The sequence below is a fragment of the Phascolarctos cinereus genome, unplaced genomic scaffold (assembly GCF_003287225.1).
Source record: "Phascolarctos cinereus isolate Bilbo 61053 unplaced genomic scaffold, phaCin_HiC Scaffold_1;HRSCAF=81, whole genome shotgun sequence".
In the NCBI taxonomy this organism is placed as follows: domain Eukaryota; kingdom Metazoa; phylum Chordata; class Mammalia; order Diprotodontia; family Phascolarctidae; genus Phascolarctos; species Phascolarctos cinereus.
In genome coordinates, this window is record NW_027555514.1 from 181220909 (window position 1) to 181247483 (window position 26575).

A 26575-nucleotide genomic window follows, 5' to 3' on the forward strand; every position below is an offset into this window, starting at 1 on the left:
TTGTTTTGATTTGCATTTCTCTAGTCAATCTAATCAATAGTGATTTAGAGCATTTTTTCATATGACCATAGACGGCTTTAATTTCTTCAACTGAGAACTGCCTGTTCATATCCTTAGCCCATTTATCAGTTGGGGAATAACTTGTATTCATATACATTTGACTTAATTCTCTATAAAGTTTAGAAATGAGGCCCTTATCAGAGAGACTGGTTGTAAAAATTCTTTCCCAATTTTCTACTTTCCTTCTAATCTTGGTTGCTTTGGTTTTGTTTGTGCAAAACCTTTTCAATTTAATGTAATCAAAATTATCGATTTTGCATTTTGTAATATTCTCTATCTCCTGTTTGGTCATGAATCCTTCTGTCCTCCATTAATCTGATAGGTAAACTATTGCTTGCTCTCTCAGTTTGCTTACAGTATTAGCTTTTATATCTAAATCGTGAACCCATTTTGACTTTATTTTGGTATATTGTGTGAGATTTTGGTCTATGGCTAGTTTCTGCCATACTCATTTCCAGTTTTCTCAGTAGCTTTTGTTAAAGAGTGAGTTCTTATCACAGAAGCTGAGGTCTCTGAGTTATCAAATAATAGATTACTACAGTGATTGACTACTGTGTCTTGCATACTTAACCTATTCCACTGATCCACCACTTTATTTCTTAGCCAGTACCATGTAGTTTTGATGATTGCTGCTTTATAATACAATTTAAGATGTGGAATGGCTAGGCCACCTTTCCCTGCATTTCTTTTCATTAGTTCCCTTGATATTCTGGATGATGCCCATCAATTGGGGAATGGCTGAACAAGTTGTGGTATGTGAATCTAATGGAATACTATTGTGCTATAAGAAATGTTGAGCAGGCAGACTTCAGAAAAACCTGGAAAGACTTGTATGGTCTGATGCTGAGTGAAGTGAGCAGAACCAGGAGAATGTTGTACACAGTAACAGCCACATTGTGTGATGACTAATATTGATAGACTTAACCCTTCTCAGCAATACAAGGATCTAATACATCTCTAAGGCCTCATAATGGAAAATGCTATCCACAACCAAAAAAAAAGGACTATGAAGTTTGAATGCAGATCAAAGCATACTACTTGCTCTCTTTTTTTTCTTCTGTTGTGTTTTGTTTCCTCTTTCTGGTGGTTCCTCCTATTGGTTCTAATTCTTACTTACAACCTCACTAATGTGAAAATATGTTTAATAGGAATGTAAATGTAAAGCCTATATCAGATTGTGTGCTGTCTTGGGGAGGGTGGAGGGGAGTAAGGGGGAGAAAAATTTTCAACTCAAAAGCATATGGAAGTGATTGTTGATAAATCAAAATAAATTAATAAAGTTTTAAAAATAATAAATAAAAATAAAAATAAAACACATCAATAAAATTGTGTTTTAAAAGTAAAAAGAAAATATGTATCCAGAGTCCATAGGGAGGAAAGAGTAGACAAGAACCCAAAGTTATAATAATAGTGAGGAGCATATGTAGGGAAAACAAGTGGTCAAAGTAACTCACAACCCTGGAACTGCAGAGTTTGGTGTCTTTTCTCCCTTCAGAGGATTCTCACTACAAGTCACTCTGTTGGACGGGTGCTCACCTGGGGTTCCTCTTCCTAGGACATAATGTCTCAGTTGGACAGTCAAGAACTAGTTTCTCACTAGGCTACATGGCTGCTAAAATGGATTATACTGCTACTGGATAGTGGCTACTAGACATAACCAGATAGGCCTCTCTGCTGTTGTGCAGCTACTTCCAGGCTGGGCCAGGAAGGCTTCTCTATTACTGGATTCTTAAGGAATCTTTAGCATCTCTATTGGATGGATTAATCTGCTAGTTTCTTGGGCTCACTATTTAATGGGCCACTGGAGCCTTCTTCCATCTTTAGCCACTGGCTAGCTTTATGTATAGTGTTCTCTGTCCAGCTGGAATATTATCATACTCTTTTCAACTGCATGAATGAAGAATTTTTCACTTAGGGCAATGATCCATAGCTTAGCACCAGAAGAAACTTCCCTTTGACTTCCTCACAAACTTGGCTCTAGGGTTATTTGTCACCTCCAGGCAAGAGATGAGAGTAGGCATGCCTACCCTTTAGATAAATCTTCCTTGATCTACATTCCCTTCCCAACCATAAAATAAAACTATGTTTCCTTAGTTTGGTTAGTCTTTTTTCCCCTCTCAACCTCCTTTGGCAAACTTAGGTAAATGAGTGGCTAGTGACAACTGTGTGAATTAAATCTATGCCCTGGATACATGTAATTAGTCTTTCTGTCTTCAGAAGAAATGAAGGTATTTATAAGTCCTTCACCCTTCTTAGGGCAAGGATTTCTATTTTGTATCTGAAGGCTTTCCCTTTAATTCTCAATATTTTTTTAGCTTCTGAAGACCTTCAAGCTTTGCCAAAGTCTCACTGAAGCACCCCTTTATGAGAGTGTTCTCTGAGTTCAAAGTGTTCTTTGTTCAATCCAAAACACTTCTTTCTTCCTGAGAGGTACAAAGTATAATGGCATGACTGATGGAGAGGAAAAAGACTTTGGTTTAAATCCTACTTCTCCTGCTTCCTACCTGTGCTACTTGGGCAACTCACTTTGCCCCTGTTCGGGGGTATCTCAGTTTCCTTTGTAAAACGAGGATGTTTGACTAGATGATCTCTAATATCCCTTCTGGCTCTAATCTTATGATTCCCTCATCCCTCCATGTTAAACACTGAAAGATTTAAGCCTTTAAAGGTTAAGCCATCCAAAAGCATTGGAATGTTAAAAGAGATTGTGCAGGCAATGCACTCTGCTAGGAGATGCTTGTGTCAGTTCAAGTTGGCATTTTGGAAAACCATTGCTAGTAAGATTCCATATTTGACTTTGCCCTTTTCCATGACCATTGACCATAGCCCTAACTACATCCAGCCTCACCATCTTTTCATTAGCAGAAGAGCAATTTAAATTTTATATCCTACTCATGGTGAGTCAAGAACATTACCTATATAAAGAACAACACAGTATTATTATCAGGCCTACATAGGACATTAACTAATCACCCCGGGCACTTATAAATTCACTAAAGACATACTCTGGATTTGCTTGTTTGTTTGTTGTTGTTTTACCATAGTCTAGAACAAACAAGAGAGAGAATTAAAGGTGAAAGAAGAAAATAGGTTTATAATGGGAAAATTTTGTACCTCTTAGCCCATCAGTTAGGAGAGACAGAAAAGGATGCGTGTGGAGGGGGCTACTAGGGAAGGATGTTAGAGGAGGAACACATTTTGTGAGAATCTGGTGCTATTTTCAGATTATTCAAAATACCTCCCCCTCTGGTAATGACCATAATCAAAGTACATGGAAATATAATTATGGAAATAAAATTGAAGTGCAACTTTCCTGTTCCCTGATGAAAATAAGAACTGACCACCATCTACAGAGTTCTTGTAGCTTTTAAATAAAGTATAGAGCTCAAAATGGGAGATAACCATTAGATGAACAGATTCCAGGAAGAACTTCTGACCCTATTGAAAGCTATGAGATTCCTGTTTCTGACCCTATTGAAAGCTATGAGATTCCTGTTTAAAGAAACCACTTGTACTAACGTCTGTTTTTAAGATGGGTAGTATTAATTTCTTGTTATACAGATTCCATTCTAAAACCAGCAAAGAAAAAAAAGTGAATTTTTTTGATGGTCCCGTTTCTCTAAGTAGATGTGTCTTCATTTATCATTTGTTTTAATTATTTCTGATGATTTGCCTAACCCATTACAAGCTTATTCAAAGGGAAAGGAATAAGCAGTTGTCATAACAACAAAGCTCTTCATTACCCTAGGAACCTCCAACAGCTTTATTTAAAATAAAGGAGAAAAAAATACTAACCAATTAGCTTTATCTGTCTGATTCATGTTCTTCTTATACTGATAACAGTGTTTTCTGAAGAACTTACAATTTGATAGGAAATGTGTCATGAATATTTATGGTAACATAAAACAGGAAAAAAATAGCAAGTTAATTATCATTCAAAAGGTGCTCTTGGTCAAATTGTTGCTTAGTGATCTTTTCTACTTCCAAAAAAAGTAGAAGAGTAACAGTTATATGACTTTTATTCGAATAAACAAGCAAAAATGATGGTATTTTCTAAGCCAACATTTGTCTGCCTCTAAGTGAAGAATGAATGTCTGTTTAAAGTTATGTCTATTGCCCTCAAATAATTTGAATTACATTTACAAGTAGAGGGTATTGATGTTTTAGGTAGAGATTGGACTAGATGACTTCAAAAATCCCTCCTTACTCTCTACGGCATAACCCTTTGCCATTAATTTGAACTGGAAATATTCTTTCCTACCTTCCATATTTATGTTTTTTGTCCTTTTTCTTTTTGGCCAGAACAACAGTGGAGATCTCCATAGGGTTTTAATTCTGTCCTTCATTGCAAAATTCAAAAGACAGATGTTTTCTTCTGGCTGTGGGAGATAAGAGTGAAAGGTAGCCTTAAATCCCACAGGTGACCAACCATATTTGTCTGGCGACCACACAGAGAGTGTGAACTGAGAGAGTCTCACATTTGAGGATAACTTTTACATTTAGTCTACTAGCTAATACAATTTCTCCTATAAATTTAACATCTTGTTCTTCAAAGTTCCCAGGAATTAAAGAGTACACATATGAAGAAATAATATAAATTATATGGATAAACAATATATGCATTCAACCAAATCAACAAATACTATTTATTTCAACAACTGCTAAATAAAACATAACTAACTGATATGTCTTAACTAGTCTACAAAGTGACAACATTTATCACTAGCCCTTACTCTGGCTGAGTCTCTTTACGATATCTCCAACAGCTCAACATTCATTCAAAGTCAGAATCAGTTTAGAAAGTAGGAAGGTCTGGTGTGTTAAGGTGCTGGGCACATTGCCAGAGTGAACACTAGTTCCAGTTCACCCTAGGTTTCATGAATTAGTCTTCCTCTCTAGTCCAATAACAACCAGCACGTATTTTGCCACTGAGATGAAGGAAAAGAGATGGGAGTGGAAGATGAATCCATTCAGACACAGTCAGGGTCAATGAACCAAGCAAATGAAGATGTGATTTTGGAAGGACTACAGCAACACACAAATAATACAAATGAGACAGATTCAGCGACTACCACAGATAATTATTTTAAAATGACAACTATATACAGATAAGATATTTTATTAGAAAATACAAATGCACCATCTGTTAAGGAACCATGGTTTAAAGTTTCTCTAGACTTTGGCCTTATAAACAGTAACCTTATATGGCTGGCACTGAAATATAGTTTTCACCTAAATGTACTACTAATGTGCTAGTATCTGTCCTGTTATATTTCTCCATGAAATTTCTTGCCTTGATAGAGAAAAAAAGAACTTAATAGTGTCTAAAATCAATTCATTTTATGTGCATTTTTTGTAAATAAGTGTCATATAAAATATTGGTATTTTGGATTTTAAATCACCTACATTTCCTAATATATTACTTCCCTTTTCTTCTCCCAGAGAGCCCTTCCCTATAACAAAGAATAAGAAGGGGAAAAAACAGTGCAGCAACACAACCAATTTTTATTTTTTAACACCCATAACCTCCCACCTTTTTAAAGAAGAGAGAGAAATATACTTATAAGTCATTTTGGAGGTTCAGCCTGGCCATTATAATTGTATAGCATTTAGTTTCAATTGCTTTGTTGTTTTTCTGTCTGTGCTGTTGTAGTCATTGGGAATATTGTTTTCCTGCTTCTGCTTACTTTACTTTGCATCAATCAACAAACATGTAATAAGTGTGTACTTTATTCCAGGATAGCTTCATATAAATCTTCCCAAACTTCCCTGAAGAAGTCTTTTTTTTATGAGCTACAAGATGGGGATAATGAAGGGGAAGCTAGAAATACTGTAAATGCCAACTTGTGGGGTTTTTAAAAATTTTTGACTGCTCTCACTAGACATAATTTGTGATTGTGGTTGTTTAATTTTTTTAAATTACATATAAAACTTTTGTGTGTATTTCCAAACATCACACACCAAATTAAACACTATTCTAGGAGATATATTTGCATCCTCAATACATCAAAAGGTTTACGGTTTCATCAGTGTATGTACCGCCTCACTGAAGCAGACCACAACCTCTCCAAGCTTCAATTAACTCTTTCCATAAGTTAGCCAAATATACAAACAGATCTGTGTAGCTTCCAATGATGTAGGTTGCAATCTACTTATGTCTACTGTCCTGTACAACTGTTGGCCATATCCTCTCATATACGCTGTGTAAGGGATCCACTCAAAGTGCTAGAGGCTTTCCTTGCTTTCTTTTGTCACCATGGAGGTCTCTGTCTGTTCACCTCTCAGCTCTCACTACATGACTAACCTATTTATCACCAACCAACTTATATTTTAAAAAGAAATAGATAAACTATGGGAGCAAAGCCAGGCAATAGAAGATGAAAATCAGCTAGATCAGACCAAGTAGATGTAAAAGAGATCTATGATGGAAGTGACACAATGGTGTGGGCTTTGAGAGACTGATATAAAAGGTATGTGAATGAGGAGAGGATGCCAAAGACATGGGGGTGGTGCAGGGAAATTCCCATCAAATCTGGAAAAAAAAAGATATGACAGGATATCAATAACTATTGATATGTGTGTAAATATATATATATATATATATATATGTTTCTTTATCACTTATATGAAAGCTTTATGATTCTCTAGATAGATATAGATATATATCACTATGTGTGTGGGGGGGGGAAGAGAGAGAGAGAGAGAGAGAGAGAGAGAGAGAGAGAGAGAGAGAGAGAGAGAGAATATAGCCAATGAGGGAGTTTGTTTTACTTGACTGAGTATCTATTACAAGGAATCTTTTTTCCCCCAGTGGGGTGTAAGGTAGGATGAAGAGAAAATAGATTTCTGTTATTTTTTTAAATAGAGTGGTTGGGGGTGGTACAAATGTGAAATGTCACATACACTTTCAAATGAGGTCAATGTATTATTTATTTTACTTAACTGTTTTACTTTGTTACAAACCTCTTGTGAAGTGGGAATAAACTGTAAATGTTTGTAACATAAGAACAAAACACACCCATCAGACTTTTTAAAAAGGAAAACTATGGATGACAAAAACAATAACAACAAAAGTGGTAAACTATATTGGGGGTAAAGATGGAGCACTAATAAGGGATAAGCTAACTTTCCCAGGTGGATAAGATGATGATAATTGACAACAGAGAGAAAAAAGGGCTGCTTAACTCTCATTTTGCTTCTTTTTTCTCTACCAAGGAGAACAGAGAGAATAGAACAAAAATGGTTTCTATGGAGTTGGTATCCAAGATAAATAAGGAGGTGATAGTAAGAAAGAATTTAGTAAAATGTGATATACTCACATCATCTGTCCCAGATGAATTATATCCTGTATACTGCAAGAACTAGTGGATAGAACTGCTGAAACACTATAGATGATATTTAAAAGACTGTCAGGAATATGAGAGATGATATAGATCTAGTAAAGAGCAAATGTCCCAACTTAAAAAAAGGGGGGGGGAGTTAGTAAACTATAGGCCTGTGAGCTTGATTGTTATACCTGGAAAAAATCTAGAATATATTATTGAGTAATTGGTTAGTAAACATCTAGAATAGGAAAAATAAGAGAAGCATCATGGCTTCATTAAGGACTGTTCATACCAACTAATCTCGTCATCGTGATCTTATAGATCTTCCCAGGTTTCCCTGAAAGTGTCCCCTTCATCATTTCTTAATAGTATGATAATATTCCATCACATTCATTTATCCTAATTTATTTGGCCATTCTTAAGATGGCCATCCCTTCAGTTTCCAATTCTTTGCCACCACAAAAAGTATTTTTAACTACTTTTATGCATGTGCATCCTTTTCCTCAATCTTTGTCTCTTTGGGGTATTGATCTGTATTTATCATTCACTCTGGGTTTTTTTTTTATGGTTCCCTTGCTTTTTTTTAAATCACCAATACTTTCAATTCTGTAGGGCCATCACTTTTGTGCTCTTTCCCTGAAGTTTGCTGCCTGTTGTCCATCACCAGGGTTGAACAAGATATATGACCTTCAGCAAGTCACTGGTAGCTGATTAGACACTGCTGAAGGGACAGTTTGAGGCATCACAGGAGTTAGATCTATGCTCTACTTTTCCTGGTCCCATTCTCTGAAATGAACTATCTTCAGACCCTGATCTGATCCCTTAAGGTTGGTTGAGAAGATTATTGGGGGAAGGTCCTCCAATGCTGTGCTTTGGGGGTAAGGAAGGCTCTGAGAATACTTTGCAGTTATATTTCTTCTTTCATTTCCCTTTCCTTCTGCTAGGAACCTGTTTCATCCTGTCCTATTCTAAATAATGCTCAGTGCAGCACTTCTGAGAACATCTTTCCTATACCACCTTGTCCCCATCTTCCATTCCTCTCAAGCCTGAGGGTCTGTGGAGAGTCCCTCCTGGGAGAGAATCTTCCTGGGACACTACTAAGAGGTTCATTCCAAGAGTCAGTGCATAAAAATGCAGAAGTCATGAAGGATATGGGTTAATCCCATTGAAAAATGGCCACAGGTGTGGGAGAGGAAAGAAAACTAAGGCAAGAGTGTCAGGACCAATGTGTGTTCACTTATTTTTTTTTCCTGTTGGAATAATTTTGGGATGAGTTCTTTACTTTTTTTCTTATCCTGTTATTCCTGATTTTATCATACCTTTATGCACTATTCTGTTTATTTGGGGGATTGGGAGTGAAAATTGTACCCTAGATTACCTTTCCAGGATTCCTCCAGAGGTTTACAAATTTCTGCAAGGCTACCCTGTGTAAGTCTTTTGCTGAAAGATTCTCTACCTACGTAGGCCTTTTTGGGGATGACATTATGCCAATTGCATTGAGCATTGGAATATTAGTCATTTAAAAGAGATCAGTCTAGCCATCAACTCAGGGGAAATGAAGTGAATGAAAAAAGCATATTATTCAGATTATGTCATGGAGAGTCTATTGACTGAATTCATTGGTACAGAGACAAGAAATAGACAGTGGGCTGAACCTATAATTGGATTGGAGGAGATATCAGACTACATCAAAATCAGGAAAATGTAGTGATCTCAAGCTATTTACTACCATAAAAATCCACCTTTTATGTACCAGTATTCTATTTTTTAATTCACTTTCTGAGTTCAGTTAAACCACCAACTTGTTAGAGCAAAGATTGAAATCAACACCAAATCAGAAGAAAGGATAAAAATGCAAATATATGACATATACTTAGGGTAACTCCAATCAAAAATCTATTTAAACAATATACTGATGACAAAAATCAGAAATAGATGGGGAAAAGTCACAAATAGCCATACTAAAGAGATCAAAGAGTCTAAAAAATCACTTCATCCAGAAAATGTTTAATTTCCTTGCCAAGCAGAGAGATAGAGCAGCCAAGGACAACCCAAATTTATAATGCATGTTCATTTGTAAAACCTTATAAAAGAGAATGCTGGAATATTATGAGTGGCCTCACTTCATAAAATAGTCAAAAATGGTAGAGGGAAAAATAAGTCTACAGGAAGCTTGGCAGAAAACCCAACTGAACAAAATCATCCTAGGGACATTTAAAGATAAAATTGAAAGGTAGATAAAGAAGAGACGAAAAAGATATATAAAGATTTCCATAATAAACCATTTTCTCTATCAATGACAATGGAGTTACCACTTGAACTCTAACATTATGTGAGTATATAGAAACAGAGCTTAAGCAAAGATTGGAAAAGCAGCATAGAACAAGGACTATGCTTGAGGTGAAACAATTTTGTGGCCATTGAGGAACTAATTCTCAGATAATCTGAGAGAATACTAAAGGCTTGGGGAAATTCCCAGACTTTATTATTACTGAAACAAGGGCAGTAGAGGAAATGTTAATGACAATATATACATGTCTACTTTTGCAAATCTACAAAATCTTGATAAGAATAACCTACACATACACCAAAAGCATCCTCAGTGAAGGTAGAAAAAGGAAATTGGAGAGGAAGAGAACAGCAGTCTACAATAGACCCCATTTTACAAAATGTTTGACTGAAAGGTCAATTGAAAATACAAGATCTCATTTATTTGTCAAGTATGAAATAACATTTGATTCAGGAAAACAAAATCATTTCCCTAAAGGAAATTTAGACAACTACATGGCACACTGGAAAAAATAATAGCTTTGGAATCAGAAAGACCAGTTTATAACTGAATATAAGGAGAGTAGATTGATTTGAATTTTATAAATCAAACAATGCATTTAATTACCCCAAGTGTTTCCTTAAAATAAGGGCCCAAAATTTTAGCATCAGCATTTTTCAGGTGATTCTTTATGAATGCAAGTGAAATGCCACAGTCTTCCAAAAATCAAAATTTCAGGTCACTTCAAAGGTGATGGAATGGCACATAATAGATATGAGTAAACTACAGTGTATTATCAACCAAGAATTATGTAAGAGTGACAAAAAGGATATCAAGAGACAGAGATGAAGAGGGAGAGAGGGAGGGGGAGAGAGAGAGAGAGAAAGACAGAGAGAGAGAGAGAGAGAGAGAGAGAGAGAGAGAGAGAGAGAGAGAGAGAGAGAGAGAGAGAGAGAGAGGGAGAGAGAGTTGCAATAGCCTTGTAAATCATATCCATACCTCAAGTTTCTCTCCAATTCAATCTGACCTCAGCTGCCAAAGAGATTTTCCTAAAGCATAGGTCTGCTTATGTAACAGTGACTTCTAGGGGTTCCCTGATACCTTCAGGATCAAATAGAAAGACTTATCTTTGGCATATAAAGCTCTTTATAACTTGGCCTCTTCCAGCCTTTCCAGTCTTCCTATATTTTACTCCCTTGTATGTATCTTATGATCCAGGTATACTGGCCGACTCGCTATCCCTTACACACAACGCTCCGTCTCCTATCTCTATGCCCTTGCACTGATTTTACTCGATACCTGAAATTCTCTCTTTACTTCTGCCTCATCATTTCTCAGGCTTCCTTTAACACTAAGCCTCCACCTTATCTTCTGCTAGAGAAGGTCTCTTTTTTGCTGAGTCTTTCATCCAGTTAACACTTCCTTCCCTGCAGAGATTCCATCTACTTTGTATATCTCTTGAATGTACCTAGTTATTTACATTAGAATGTGAGCTCCTTACAGGTTCCTTCAGTTCTATAGGAATCCTTAAATACCACTTTTGCCTCTCTTTGGATCCCTATTGCTTAGGAGTGTCTGGCATATTGTAAGAACTTGATAATGCTCCTTGACCAACTGACTGACTGAATAACTGATGGATAGGTGTTCCACTGGTACCTATGCAACATCAAGAGATATAAAAGTGAGCCTTAGGTGAGCCTCTAGGGAAGATTTGTAGGAGACCATAGATAAGAAATTATGGATGAGTTGTGATCTTTACTGTTGGAGGGAATATTCTTATTAGTGATGTCACAGATCTATCACAATAACAAATTATTCCCGTTTGTTATTTTTTATGAATTTAGTGAACACTACAATCTCATAAAAATCAAAACAGCAGGGCATAGGAGCATTGCATGGTGCACATAAACAGGCTACAGCATATTTCCCATGATGACTTACATGAGATAAGTGGTATGAAAAATCATTAAGGATCTGTTTGATTAAAAAGTTGAGATGTAGATCTATAACTCCTACTTTCAGGGAAGCTCAGACTAGTAGATGTCTTCAGCTCAGAAGTTCTGAACTGCAGTAGGTTAAGCCAATCTGGTGTCTATACTAAGCTCGCATTAATATGATGGGTTCAGGTGGGGGGGGGAAGAAAGGTGTAAGGGGCCACCAGGTTGACTAAGGAGAGCCTAAGCCACCTAGATTGGCAACAGTGAAGGTCAAAGCTCTCATACCAATCACAATGTGACCAGTCCTTTAAGTAGCCCCTACACTTCCGCCTGGGTGAGATAAAGAGATCCAGTCTTAAAAAAAAAATTTAAGGAAAGAAATAAAGAGAAAAAGAAAAAGGAGGCCAGAATGTAAGGTGGTGAAGATGAAGGACAGCAGGTGGATAGCCTGAGTGTTTCTCTGGGATCCAAGAGATATTAAAAGATTCAGAGGAAGGCCTCCTGCACATTAGAAGGAGTCTCTATAGAGGATCTGTGGGAAGACATAGACAAAAATGGTACAGGATGAGACAAGCAGAATGAGAGTTTTGGAATTTTTTTCTGCACCCGTGGCAAAAATATTCACACCTGTGAAACCACAAATCTATTGAAGTATTTAAATCACAAGGTCAAAAAAATCAGAACTTATAATATTCCCTTTTACTCTTAAGTGATATTTATAAGAAAAATAGTATTTTCTTTATTATATAATAATCACCTATAGTGCATTTAGGAATAAAAAAAGCTCATTCTCTATACCTTTCTAATCACATTAAAGTTCATTCAAAGTGTGCTACATTTCATGAGAAAGACACATCATTGCTGATTGAACACACCCTACAATTCAGTTCAATTTTTTTTCCTTTTCTATTTCATTCTGTTACTTAACCTTAGTATGGTTAAGTAACTTTCCTTTTATATTATTAGCATATTAGTTCCCTAAACATTTCAATGGAATGTAAGCTTGTTGAGAGAGAGATTGATTTTTGGTTTTGCTTTTTCTTTGTATCTCTAGTGTTTGGCATATAACGGATGCTTAATAAATGCTAGTTAAATTCTCTCAGGTTCTTATTAATATCTCTCAAATATTCATGAGGCAACAGAGTTCAGTGAAGAGTAGGAGAATTGGGTTCTGAGTCCTAGCCCTGCTGATTGTTAGCAATGGGACCTTGGAAAAGTCATTTGTTCCTTCCAAATGTCTGTTTCCCAATCTATAAAATAGTAATAATTTTTGCCATTCCTCCTTAAGGTTATTGGAAGAATCATGCTTTGTAAACTACAAATAGAAATATGAGTTATTGTGTGAGAAGGGAAAGAACTGAATTTTCAGTCAGAGGCACTGTATTCAAATCCTGCCTTTGTTGCTTACTACCTGTATGACTTAGTTCAAGTCACTTAACTCCTGTGGGCCTCAGTTTCTTTATCTGTAAGATAAGATTGAATGAGATGGCCTCCAAGATCCCTTCCTGCTCGAAATCTATGATCTTATGTCAACCCTCACAACAGAGCTAGTATCTAAATAAATGTCCAAGAATAACTATAAAATAACTCTTGTAGGATTTGGAATTGAAAAGAACCTTAGAAAAGGAGTCTTAAGAAACCTTAAGAGAAATAGGATTCTAACCAGGTCCCCAATTCTTGATTCCTTACCTTTTTTTAATACTCCACACTTCTAAGTTAGAATTATATCTCTATCTCTTGTGTCAGAGCACTCTTTGGTGAGCACTGAGTGTTCCCTGATGATTGTCACAAATATGCTTCACTTCTGTGCAGCTTGGACATGTTTAGATATCCTAGCAGGGGCCTCACTCAATATTTTACCCTAACTACTGTTCTCTTGAAAGCAGATAATCCTAGTTAAGCTAGAAAATTATTGTCCTTCACAGCAGAGCTACAGAAGGACCCTAATTATTTCGCTGAGCCAATGGGGATTTATAACAGACACATAGACACACACACACACACACACACACACACACACACACACACACACACACATATATTTGGGCTGTTGTTTTGCCATTCAAACCTAATAAATCAATTTGACAGGATTTTAGGATCACTTATGTTGTTCATTTCTGAATTCCCTTTGTTATTAACATCTTTCTTGTATGGAAATGCTTAGAGCCGTATGTTGTATTACAGGAATGCTCTCACCATGAAGTATAAAGAGAGTTGACTATAGTATTTCTTATATATAATGTGATTTCTTTGCTTATGCTAACTCAAAATTTCATTGTCTTTTTTCTCTCCATCACATCACATTACATGCTCATAGCCAATTTGCTGCCTGTTATCACCCCTAGGCCCTCTCAGAATGACGACTTTCCAAGTTTTTTCTTCCATTTGAATATCTGTGCTTCAGATTACATTTCCCTAGATGTGTTAGCTGCATTTGTCAAAACATTGCTATTTAGAATTACCCTTTGGTTATCATTCTTCAGAAAATTTTCTTTTCACATATTCTGCTCACACACAATCCAACATGAATTCATTTTGTGATGATGATTTTTTTGAGAGTCCCTATAGCAAATAATTTTGCTAGATCCAAATAAGTTATATCTTCTGAATTCCCTTTATGTAATAGAAAGGAAAGGGGGAAGGAAGGAAAGAAAGAAGGAAGGAAGGAAGGAAGGAAGGAAGGAAGGAAGGAAGGAAGGAAGGAAGGAAGGAAGGAAGGAAGGAAGGAAGGAAGGAAGGAAGGAAAAAAGAAAGGAAGGAAAGAAGGAAGGAAGGAAGGAAAGAAGGAATAGAGTTAAGGAGGAAGGGATCAAAGAAGGAAGAAGGGAAGGAAGGAGGAAGGAGGGAGGGAGGAAGAGAGAAAGAAAGAAAGATGAAAGAGCCATTTTCATGGACTAATCAGTTTGTAGAATAGAGCTACCTCAGTGTGGAGGATCTTGGTTTTCAGGGAAGGATCAAACACACTGTGCACACTTGCCCTAATGCTAACAGTGCAAGCTGCTGCATTGTGGAAGAACATATCATGGAGTATTCATGCCACAATGTCTAGTGACATTGTATTGCTATATGATTCATATTGTTAATTTTTATGACTATGTCATATCTCTACAATAATAATTATACCTGATATTTATACATTTCTGTGTACAAAGCACATCTTGAACAACAGCCCTGTGAAGAAGACTTCGTAACTCAACAAGCAAGTGCGATGTGAAAGGTTGGGCTTGGAGTTCAGAGTAAACAAAAGATAATTTAATGAGGGAGAAGTCACTAATAATAAGCATCATTAGCCTCACTTTATGCATGAGGAAACTAAGATGCAGAAAAACTGAAAGGTTAACCTACTTGCCTATCAGACACAATTGGTAGCTGAACCAGTCTTCTAACTACAAACCTTAAGGTGTGTTGTAGTATACCTTGCTTCCTTGTAGGATGAGATCCTTTAGGGCAGAATATGTGTATTAATTCAATTCAATAAACATTTCTTGAACACTACTCAGTGCAGAGCACTATACCAGATTATTATCACAGTCTCTGCTCTATCCAACCTTTAAGTCTTAGAAAGGGAATTCTTTCTGTGCTGGGTCCAACTCAGACCAGTCTCCTGGTAGTTTAGGTTCAATATCAAAACAAAATGAAACATTTACAGATTATTCAACAGTGAACAAAAAGATATTTACTTATCTATAGAAAGAAAAGTATATTCTGTAAGTATAGACATTGAAGACACCTCAAACTGATTTAGCTGAGCTAAGCTTCTTTATCAGTTGCCCATTTTGATCTGCCAGCTCAACTTGAGATAGCTCCTGGAACTCTTTGTGGCTGCTTTGTACTCAGGTGACCGGAAAGTAAAATCAACAGCCTGAACCTTAGCCCCTTGAGCCATCCAAGACTCAGGAATGATCTCAATAACTCTGAAGGAAAAATTAGCCTACCTTGAAAGGGGAGGTTGCAGCAATATTGCTTCTTTCATAAGAGGGATACAATATGTATAATATTAATAAATATGATACAAAAGAGAGGTCAAGATAAAATATACAAGGGACCTGTGATTTACTCAGCGTGGCAAATGCCCAGTTGGGCAACTCATATCACAGTCCATCTATATGTAACAGTCCTTCTTGTAAGGCTTAGACTGTCTACTTTGCAAGTGGGCTTGAGTTGGTAAAACCCTGGGAGTTATATTTCCTCCCAACATGAGAAAAGTAGAAGCTAATGGGAGATCAAAGCTGGAGGCTGGAGTTTTCCCCCTATAATAGGAGTTAGAAGACTATCTTGAGAGAGGGAAGAGGAAGGGCTTTCCACCGCATGTGAAGTATGACCTTGGTGGCCCTGAGGCAGCAACACCCTTCCTTCCTTTAACTCAAGTCCCTGAAGGAAACTCCCAGAGGTGAACTCTAAAGGGATAACCAGTGAGATATAACATTGCGCATATGTGCGTGGGAGGGGTGGTGTTAGGTTTTTTGCTTGCTTGTACGTTTTTAATCATAGTTTACCATTGTAGGTGGTGAGAGCTTGAGGAAAAGACTTAGGGAGTTGCATGTGGTTAAATGACTCACCTGCCTTGGGTCATACAACTGTTGGAGACTTGGTTTTGAACCCATGCCTTCTTGACTCTAACTTTACTCCCTCTTCTCAAGACAGACTAGTTTAAGAAAATTTGAGAAGGGCTATATCACTTTCACCTTGACGTTCAGGTGGTCAAGGGTTGGTCAGAAAAGACTACAGAGTTAACACCTGAACTCAAAGAAAGAGGATTTTTGATGAGCAGAGGTGAGGAACCATTGTATTCCAGTCTTGAGGAATGGCCTGAGCAAATACACAGAAGCTGGACAGTGAAATCAGGGAGCAGCTAATAGTCATTTGTCTGGAAGCTGAGTGCATGCATTCCCCACAGCACCAAGCACAGTGTTTTTACACACACACACACACACACACACACAAAAAAAAAGGTAGGCAATTGAAAATATTTGTTAAGTGAATGGTTAGGAGTGATAATAAAATACAGGTGACAAGAATGAGAGGTCTCCCCCTAAAACAGGGTGAGGTAAGTGAAGACAATTGCTTTGCCTAGGAGTATTCAGCAGAATATTTAGTAATCACTTCCATTCTTCAGCTGCCTCTGCAGTTTTTAATCTAAAAAGAGAAAGGAGAGTAAAGATTGTGGGCTACTTAGGGTGGAATGACACAAGCATTTATTAAGGTCCTGCTATGTACCAGGCGCTGTTCTAAGTACTTTGCAAATATTGTCTTATTTGATCCTCATAACAATTCTAAGAGGTAGGTGCTATGATTATCCCCATTTGTGGGTGAAGAAAATGAGGCAAACCGAGACAGTCATACAGTTAGTAAGTATCTGAGGTCTGATTAAACTCAGATCTTACTTAGACCAGGCCTAGCTTTCTATCCTCTGCACTGTGTAGCTGCCTTTAAACAATATAAATGACATTGGCTGACAGTGGAAAGGGGAAACATTCCGAATTTTTGTGGAGGGAAAGATGGGAATAATTAGCACCTGGAAAAGCTTAAGAGAATCACAGAATCTCCACATTGGAAGGAACCTCAGGGGCCATTGAGTCATTTAGTGTCAGCTGCCTAGCTGTGGTAGAGTAGATAGATAGTGCTTTATTAGAATCAGGAAATGCTGAGCTCAGATCCCACCTCAGGTACTTACTTAGCTGTGTGACCCCTAAGCAAGTCACTTAATCTCTCTCTGACTTAGTTTTCTCAACTGTAAAATGGGGTTAATAATAGCACCAACTTCACAGAGTTTATATGAAGATTAAATGAGATAGCACATGTAAAATGCTTGGTGAACCTTAAAGCACTACATAAATGCTAGCTATTATTATCTTGTTCTCCCTATCCCCAGATGGGAATCACCTCTACAATATTCCTAATGTATGTGCTTCCAGCTTCCGCCTGTAGTCTGCCAGGTGGGTATTGGGCTCTAGTGCTGGAATTTTCTATTGTGTAGTATAATTAAGCAAGACAATCAATGACAAAAGACAAGAGATCACAGATCTAGAACTGGATAGAACCTAAGAAGTCATTTTGTCCAATCGCATCATTTTACAATGAAGGAAACTGAGGCCCAGAGAGTTTTGCCCAAGACCAAAGAAGTTACAAACAGCTAGGCTGAGTCCTGGGACTCCAAATTTGGAATTTTTTCCCCATTGTGTCACTGTCACTGGATCCCAGGATTCCACTGTATTTAAGTAAAGGCCATCAGTCTCAACTATCAACACCCAAGTAATCATGGACGATACGGCATCTAATACCGTCAGTCTTTTACTTCATGTTCAATGTTGGGAAGATATGAGGCAATTTTAAGTCATTGAATATTTAACATAAGGATGTTTTACTTTGTCCCCAACACAGCACAGAGATATGCAATAAGGAGAAAGTGACCCGTAATTTCTCTGGACACATTCTATCCCCTTCATTAATTGTAAAGTCTCCATGTGGAAATGCAGGGTAAGCTGACTTATGCAAGCTTCAGAAATCCACCAGATCTGGTGGGCATATTTTTCACATGGCTGAGATTTGCATGCCCTTAGAAAACCAAAAAGCTTCCAGGGAAGCTAGGGCCAATCAGGTTCCCAGGGGAAGCTTTGTCTTCTTTAGGTAAAGCCTCCTCGTATTGTGGGAGGAAGGAATGAAATGGCAGTGAAGCTTTGGTTCTGTCATATAGGAGAAAGCAGCAAAGATAAGAGAAAGTGTACTAGCATGGCATCCAACCTCCCTAAATTGATCCATCAGCTGATACCTCCAAAATTAGAGTAGTGCCAATTCCCAGTCTTGCTGGAACTGGGATAGACATCTCTGAAGTTGGACAGAGAAAAGCAACAAGGTATATAATAAGGAATGTCTCCAAAGAGCCTCAGTCACTGCGCTCTTTAGTGAATGGAAAGCGAAGGGAGGTCATGATGATTCTGTAAGAGACAGATCCCAAGATTTGTTCCATCACTTCATGCACTGGGGCATCTCCAGGTATATCAGGGAAGCCAAAGAAGAGTCATTGTTTTACAGGGACTCATGGACTTTCACCCAGGCATGTTTGAATGGCTTTATACCTCTATTCGAGGCAGCTAGATGGCACAGTGGATAGAGTGCTGGGCAGAGAGTCAAGAAGGCCTGGGTTCAAATCCAGCCTCAGAAACTTCTAGCTGTGTGGACCTGGATAAGTCACTTAACTGCTGTTTGCCTCTGTTTCTTTGACTGTAAAATGGGGATAATAACAGCACCTGCCTTTCAGGATTGATATGAGGATCAAATGAAATAATACTAACAAAGCATTTAGCACAGTGTCAGGCACACAGTAGGCACCATACAAATGCTTATTCTCTTCCCTGACTCCTTCCCCTCTCTTACACAGTAAGGGAAGTGCCAGTGAGCCAAGAAGCTTTCTAGGCAGAAGGTTCTATACATAGAAGATTTAGGGAATGGGGATAGAAAGAGGGGGCATGTATAGAGCAGAGGCAACCTACTATCAAAGAGGTTCATTTTGAAACAATCAGATGTTTTTCCAGACTACATCTGAAGGGAAGCCAACTACCTCCTATGGACCCACTCCATAAAAGACAACTCTTATCAAACTGAAATCTGCCTCTTTGTACTTTCTATTCATACCCCATCTCAGACAGAGAAGGATAGCAAATAGACCATTTTAAAAATTTTAATTAATGTATTTATTTATATTTAGTTTTCAACATTCACTTTTATGAGATTTTGAGTTCTAAATTTTCCTCCCTCCCTCCTCTCCCCCAACCCCAGGATAGCATGCTATTTTATATAGGCTCCACATATACATTCATATTAAGCCTATTTCCACATTAGTCATGTTGTGAAAGAAGAATCAGAAAAAAAGGGGAAAACCATGAGAAACGGAGAAAAAAAGGGAAAATAATGTGCTTTAATCTGCATTCAGACTCCATAGTTCTTTCTCTGGATGTGGATGGCATTTTCTATCATGTGTCTTTTGTAATTAGTTTAGATCCTTGCATTGCTCAGAAGAGCTAAATCTAACAAAGTCAGTCATCACACAGTGTTGCTGTTACTGTGTACAGTATTCTCCTGGTTTTGCTCACTTCACTCAACATCAGTTTATGTAAGTTTTTCCAGGTTTTTCTGAAATCCACCTGTTCGCCATTTCTTAGGGAACAACAGTATTCCATTACATTCATATACTACAACTTGTTCAGCCATTCCCCGACTAATGGGCCTCCCCTCAATTTTCAATTCTTTGCCACCAGAAAAAGAGCTGCTATAAATATTTTTGTACGTGTGGGTCCTTTTCTCTCTCTCTCTCTCTCTCTCTCTCTCTCTCTCTCTTTTTTGGTTAGGCAATGGGGTTAAGTGACTTGCCCAGGGTCACACAGCTAGTAAGTGTTATATGTCTGAGGCCAGATTTGAACTCAGGTCCTCCTGAATCCAGGGCTGATGCTCTCTTGACTGTGCCACCTAGCTGCCCCTCCTTTTCTCTTTTTTATGAACTCTTTGGGATACAGACCTAGTAGTGGTGTTGCTGGATCAAGGAGTATGCACAGTTTTATAGCCCTTTGAGTTTAGTTCCAAATTGCTCTCCAGAGTGGTTGGACCAGTTCACAACTCCACCAACAATGTATTAGTGTTCCAATTTTCCCACATCTCAAACCATTTTCCTGCTTTGTCATATTAGCCAATCTGAGAGATGTGATGTGGTACCTCAGAGTTGTTTTAATTTGCATTTCTCTAATCAATAGTGATTTAGAGCATTTGCAAATAGACTTTTGATTTTATTGGTATAGGAAAGCCACAGATGAGGAAACTTCCTTTATCAATTCAGGTCAGCACCTTCCCTGCAAGTTCCCTAGGCAGTACTTCTTAAACTGTGGGGTCGAGGCCCACAGTGGATTTAATGTAAAGTTACTCGTGGAAAAAGTTTAAGAAGTCCTGGCCTAGAGCATTGAGAGATTAAGTGACTTGCCTAGGGCCACACAGCTGTTGTATTTCAGAAGTAGACTTAAAACTCAGGACTTCTTGGCTTCAGGGCTTCTTGGCTCCTTGGCTATCTCTATCCACTCTGTCAACTGAGGAAAGGGAATAAAAAGTAAGTCAGCAGTGAGGTCAAATTTGACTAATACGCCTATTACAAGGTACAAAGTAGATACTCAGTATCTTAAGTAAACGAACTTGTAGCCTTCTACAACATCCATCAGCTATTAGGAGGAAGCATATTTGTTTCCCTTTGTTTCTAAGTGGCTCACTTATACATCATCAGACTTTTGCTCTTTCATAGGATCAGCCTTTTTTGTCCCTGGGCCTGTACACACATATCTCATTTCTATTTCCCTTTATTTCAAACCCTTTCCAACTTTGCTGGAGAAAAAACTTTAGAACTGAAACCTATTTCTAAATTCCAAATTAGGGGCTAACTTTACCTCTCAATAAGACATCATTCAAGTTGCTAAAATGACAAATGTCTCAGTTTCTTCATTTCTGAAATTGAGGTGGCAATTTTTATCTTTCAATGCTGTTGTATTTTTTTAATTACTATGTTTATATAGTGCCTTTTAGATGGAAAGCATTAGATAAATAGTGAGTCACTGAAAATAAGCATAGTTGACTCAGGGCAAATGTATTTCTCCTTGGAACAGTAAAGATTAATTGAGGCTTAAGAAAAAAATCTGTAACAGTGATGGGTCTGAAGGTTAATTAACACTGGCTATGAGTTTGTACAATATACTGTTGTCAGGCGATGGTAATAATATCTCACACAATGATTTTCATTTGGAGAGAGGAAAACACTTTATAGGTGAGGAAAAGAATGCATAGACCTGGGGCCACAAATACTTTACATGAAATGAAACAATTATTTAAAGTGCAGTGGGGGGGGGGGTCTGTCTGTCTGTGTGCATGCATGTGTGTATGAGGTAAAGAGACATTGACTGTAATTGGAGGGAAACTATTTTTCACAAGATATCACGCATGACGACAAGTTGTTTGAATAAAACTACTCTTTAAAATGCAGTATCACCATTTTGCAGACTTAGATTTGTTAAAGTATTTTCAAATAGGAGCTGAGAAGAAACAAATTGTTTTCACCATGGCTATAGTCATTATAAAGGAGACCTAGTTTAATATTTGATGGCATTTCTCTCTTACTCTAGAGGCTGCTACAAAAAAATCACCAGTCAGTCATATTCCAAAGCTGTTGCTTGTTCCTAAGAGAGCAGGTCATACTGGTCAGTGCTCCAGTTTATTTAAATCTGTTCTTTTATTTCAAGTGCTAATTGTCTCACACAACAAACAGAAACTACTCTCAGCTGCAATGATTGGCATCACAATAGATTATCAACAGAAAAGTCTTACTTGGAGCAACAGAGTTGCCTTGGTTACAAACCCTCCAAGCCATAACTAGAAGTTGTGGCATGAGAGCAAGCTTCACAAATACCCCTGGGACAAGAAGCATAAAAAGAGACCTCAAATCACTGTGACCCTTCGTTGGGGGGGGCATATAGAGCCCCAGGACACCACCCAGAGAATATAAGAAACTGGCTACCTCAAGAATGAGAATGGCTAGGCCAGGGAAAATCTCATCTGGTGTGTGGCTGCTGGGATAAGGCAGAACACCATCTGGCAGCTTCTTATTTTAACTACTTATTCTTGCTAACTAGGTGCTAAGATCATTTTTTTTCTGGCTCTGAAGGAGTTTAAGTACTGTCAAGGCCCTTTCAAATTGGGTGCCCTTACATAGGGAACTGAAAAAAAAATCATTTGGTGTTACATTCTAGCCATGGTTGCATCTCTTTCCCCCCCAATAATCCAAAGTAAAGCCCCTTTCTTCTTTGTTGCAGCTTTTCCAAGTTAGTTGTGACACAGAAATAGAAAATGGAAGTCTACGGTAAATGATATCTTCATGAATAATCTCGGGAGTTTGCTAATGTAGATTTCCATTAGAATCAATCGATATATCCTAATTCATTGATCTTGGGTACAATGTAAACAAAGTCAGTTTATTGTAAACCCTAGAAATGAGTGCACTAGTAGAGATGTGATGTGAATAAGGCAGAGTATAACAGGACTATGATTTCCCCAGCTCTGGAAATTTTAGGCCCTTCAACGTCGTAACCTTTCTAACTGATATATTACACCATTGTCCCATATTGAGCCAGTAGCCCATAAAGACCCTGGATATTTTTCAGAGGAGCTGCTATCTAGTCATATTATCTCCCATCTTCTACTATTAAAAATGTTGTTTTGAAGCTGAGTGTAAGTCTTTACGTTTATCCCTATTAAATTTTATTTGCTTATAATCAACTCAACATTCTTGCCTGTTAGAAGATATTTTTAAGCCATTCTTCAGTATATTGGCTATTGCTTGGTCTTGTGTCCTATGAAAATTGACAAGAATGTCCTCTATATATCCAAATCACTGGTAAAAAATTTAAATAGTACAAGATTAAGTATGGATCCCTGGGGCACTCCACCAGAGACCACATGCTAAATTAATCTGGAATAACTAATGACTACCCTCCACATCTGGCCATTCAAGAATATGAATATAGAATCATCTAGTTGTACTCTGTCCAGTTCACATCTATCCATCTTTTCTACAAGAATAGAAAAATGCAAATATAGGGTGGTCCCTAGAGTCAGTCTTGTCCTCATTCTCTGGGCCATCTCACTTATGTCAACCTGCTCTTAAACTGACAAGTATAAGTTACCAGAAATGGATTACTGTCACATGTCATCTACACTTAAATTCTGTCAAGGTCCTAAGGGTGATCCTTTTGGGAGAAATATATGGCCCCTGCCCACCACCATAGCACTCAAACTCTCACAGGTATAATTCCTATTTGTACAGTACCAGCTAAATGATAGAATCCACCATAGTTACACTATGAGATTTTAAACATAACTATTTAGTTAAAACTAAACCCAAATCAATAATAATGATATCACAGATACTCAATGTAAGGAAAATGAAAAAAAAATCAAGCAAATCCTATTTTCTTCAGTTCTTGAACTGATAAAGCAATCATAAACCCTTTAACTTAATAATCATTTAAGTGCATTGAAAAAGTGTTATACTATTGTATTGGCTAGCCATTCCCTCAAGGCCAAAGAACTTCAAAGTTCAGCAAGATGTTTCCCTCTGGGCAATGTAGACAATTCTTCACTCACTAGGATTCGGTATCCTCTAATCTGCTATCAGCTAAGTGATCTGACAGCAAATCAACAGTTAAGTCTGTATTTCCCCTTTCTACACCTCCCTTTCAAAACAGAGAAGGCAGCAGAGAACAATAGCAAATCTACTGCTTTCCAGGGAGCTACAGCCTTCATCTAGTAGCTGAATCTTTTGTGCCAGCTTATTTCCCTCCTGATGGTTTCTTTTCTTTTCTTTTCTTTTCTTTTCTTTTCTTTTCTTTTCTTTTCTTTTCTTTTCTTTTCTTTTCTTTTCTTTTCTTTTCTTTTCTTTTCTTTTCTTTTCTTTTTCATGCTGCCAATTTTAAATATGTTTTATTCTCCAGGAGAAGAATTGCATTTCCACTTATCTACAGTACTGATAAAGCACAATGTTGTTCACTTTTCTTCCTCTGCACACATTCAAGTATTCAAAATATCCAGGTTTACACAGGAGCTTAAATGTTAATTTTAAATTGTTACTGCCTTGGCTACAAATTTGAATCCTTCAATTTTTGAAAAACTGTGTAGAATGCTCTTTCTTTGATGTGCTTAATCAACCTCTTTAATGGTGAGTCTGGAAGAAGCTCCTCTAGATGGGGCTGCTCCTACCCCTGGGAACCCACCGGGGGTATGCTCCCTCTACTCTGGTACAGCTTAGTAATGATGGGGTTGCAGATCTTCTCCAATTCTTTCTGCTGATGCTTAAATTCTTCCTTCTCAGCAGTCTAGTTCTTATCCAGCCAGTTGGTTGTTTTATTACATTTGTCAAGGATCTTATGTTTGTCTTCATCACCAATTTTGCCTTGCAGTTTTTCATGATCGATGGTAGCCTTTACGTTGAAAGCATAAGATTCAAGAGAATTCTTGGAAGACGCCTTGTCTCTTTGCTTCTCATCCTCAGCCTTGTATTTCTCAGCCTCCTGTACCATATGCTCAATGTCTTCTTTGCTCAGACTACTTTTGTCATTGGGGAGGGTGATCCTGTTCTCCTTGCCTACACTTTTATTCATAGCAAAAACATTGAGGATGCCATTTGCATCATTGTCAAATGTTACTTCAATCTGAAGAACACCCCTGGGTGCTGGGTAACACCCCTGGGTGCTGGGGGATACCTGTGAGCTCAAACTTGCCAAGCAGGTTGTTATCCTTGGCTATTACTCTCTCACTTTCATGAACCTGAATAAGCACACCAGGCTGGTTGTCCAAATAGATGGTAAAGTTCTATGTCTGCTTGATGGGGGTGGTGGTATTACATTTGATCAGAACTATCATAACTCCACCAGGAGTTTTAATTCTAAGGAAAAGAGGAATGATATTTAATACCAGCAAATCCTACACATTCTCAGATTTATCACCAGACAAAATGGCAGCCTGGATAGCTGCACTGTAGGCAACAGCCTCATCAGGATTGATACTCTTGTGGAGCTCCTTGCCATTGAAGAAGTTTTGCAGAAGCTTCTAGATTGGCCCCACCCAAGTGGGTGTGCCCAGATGTGGAATGGACCTCAAAGATGCCATCTTTAATGGTAAGAATGGAGTCATTGAAAGTACTGCCTCTAAAGTCAAAGGTCAACACATTTCTCTTGGCACTAACCTTTTTGTTCAAGCCATAAGCAATAGCAGCAACAATTCATTCATTGCCGATTTAGAACACATTGAAACCAGTGATGGTTCCAGCATCTTTGTTGGCCTGATGTTGGGAATCATTGAAATAGGCTGGTATTATGATGGCATTTGTGATGATCTTCCCAAAGTAAGCTTCAGCAATTTCTTTCATCTTGGTCAAGATCAAGAAGATACTTCTTCTGGATGGAAACTTTTGGTCTCCCCTTTGTACTCCCACTTGGGACCTTAGGTCTACCTGTATCATTCACTACCATGAAATGCCAATACCTCATGTCTGACTGTACAACTACATCATCAAATCTGTGACCAATTAGATGTTTGGCATCAACAACTGTGTTGGTGGGGTTCACTGCAACTTGATTCTTTGCAGTATCACCAATTAAACATTCTGTGACAGTGAAGGTGACATAGCTTGGGGTGGTCCTGTTTCCTTGGTCATTAGCAATAATTTCCACTTTCCCATGTTGGAAGACTCCCACATGGGAAGAAGTGGTGCCAAGATTAATGCCAGGTGCAAGTGCCTTCAACATGGTTGCTGGGGAGTTGGGGATCATGGCTGACTGCTGTGGAGGAAGAAGGGCTGCTGCTGCACTGAGGAGATCTCTCCTGTTGCTTTCTTCACATAGCTCAGACAGACCTGGTTTTTCCCAGCCCATTCTAAGTTTTTTCTCCACCTTGGATCTTCACTCTTTTGACAGGTTCTTCACTACCTTCAGTGGATCAAATCAGAGCTTGTACTCACTAAGACCCTTTGCATTAAAAGCAAAAAACTCACAATCTTTTCTATTAGTTATAAAAGCCAAAAACCTTTATTTAATCATCCCTTGATATCCAAATACCAATTTACCATTTTGTAAGTTTTAACCCCTTAAACTTTAAAAAGAGTTGTATGAATGAGCTGAAGGACCACAATGCCTGCAGCATTGGTCATCTCTCAGTCCTCAAACTGATTTTCTTAACATCTGGCCTCTGAAAACTGTATTTCTCCCTACATTCATTTTAGCAGTGTTTATTAACTAAAATTTTTTTTCTGTTCTATTCTATAGGCAAATTGCTCATGAATTAAGGGGACAGTACCATACATTAATGAGATACTATATCAAATGATCTGCTACAAATATAGATGAATTGTATCTTCAGCGTTCCCTCAATCTACCAGTTTAATAATTCTGTCAAAAAAGGAAATA

At 37.8% G+C, this 26575-nt stretch overlaps 1 pseudogene; it reads right to left on the minus strand.

Annotated features, from left to right (window-relative positions):
- Positions 1 to 24311: 24311 nt before the first annotated feature.
- LOC110213848 (heat shock cognate 71 kDa protein pseudogene) lies at positions 24312 to 26044 on the minus strand (annotated as a pseudogene).
- Between the last annotated feature and the right edge of the window lie 531 nt (positions 26045 to 26575).